Raw genomic sequence first — 1,395 nt, forward strand, 5'->3', positions numbered from 1 at the left:
TGTGTGTGTGTGTGTGTGTGTGTGTGTGTGTGTGTGTGTGTGTGTGTGTGTGAAAGAGCTTTAATCCGGTGGGAAGCAGCCATCCGTGCAATTCCATTTCTCTATTTTTCCTTTCTGTTTTTGTCTTCTTGTCAGTGCTGCTCCTCTCTCTCTCTGTCTCTGCTCCTAATAAGGGAAGACAGTTTGAGTGAAATAGAAGCGTTTGTCAGAGACGGTGGCATCCAAATACTAGCTGCACAGATCCACAGATCTCTGTTGTGTGTGTGTTTCCACAGACATTAAGTGTTTAATTAAAGCAATAAGTCAGTGGATGTTTTAAGTTACAGTGATTTTAGCGTTTTTGACATGAAATCAAGTATCTGAAACCCAGGGTTATTATAGTTAACTAAAACTGAAACCATTATAAAAAACATTTCTGTTATTTGAAATAAAATAAATGTTAACTGAAATCAAACATAAAAACATTGTATTTCAATTAGTTGCCATGGCAACATTTCTCATTTTAATTTAGTTTAACTTGTAGTAAAATAACTAAAACTAAATCTGAAACTAAAACATAAACAAAAACTTCAAAAAATGACAAAAACAACAATATTACTAATATTTTAACTACAATTAAAATTAAAATGAAAATTATAAAAATAAACATTAATAGTATCTGAATATTACTGAAATAACACTGCAGAAACTCCATGTTCTGATCTGCTGCAGTGGATCTCAGTGTTTTTTTCTTGATTTTAATCGACTGTTGATGAATTTCGCTTACACTCTTATTTTCCTCTTTACTGCTGTGAAGCTGCTTTGAAACGATCTGTACTGTATGAAGCGCTGTAGAAATGAATGTGGCATGATTTTACAGTCAGAACAGTCTGTTTGATCAATTTGGGTTTGTACATTAGATGTACACATTGTACTAGTATTAACTGTAATATTATTGTGTGAGTGTGTGTGTGTGTGTGTGTGTGTGTGTGTGTGTGTGTGTGTGTGCGCACTGCAATATATGTCTAGTATTAACTGTAATATTATTGTGTGAGTGTGTGTGTGTGTGTGTGTGTGTGTGTGTGTGTGTGTGTGCACAGTACTATATGTTCCACATGTATGTTGGCGTTTGTGCCGGCGGCGGCATCGGTGATCAGATCGAAGATCCGGCCGGTGACGAGAACGAGATCTACCGCATCATCTTTGACATCACCTTCTTCTTCTTCGTCATCGTCATCGTCATCCTCCTGGCCATAATTCAGGGTATGTATCTGTGTGTGTGTATAGTGTGTGTGAAGTGTGTTTGAGTGTATCTCACGTGTGTGTGTTTTAGGTCTGATCATTGATGCTTTTGATGAGCTGAGAGACCAGCAAGAGCAGGTGAAGGAGGACATGGAGGTGAGACACGCCGTGTGT

This window comes from Sinocyclocheilus anshuiensis, unplaced genomic scaffold, assembly GCF_001515605.1.
Source record: "Sinocyclocheilus anshuiensis isolate Anshui unplaced genomic scaffold, SAMN03320099.WGS_v1.1 scaffold401, whole genome shotgun sequence".
In the NCBI taxonomy this organism is placed as follows: Eukaryota; Metazoa; Chordata; class Actinopteri; order Cypriniformes; family Cyprinidae; genus Sinocyclocheilus; species Sinocyclocheilus anshuiensis.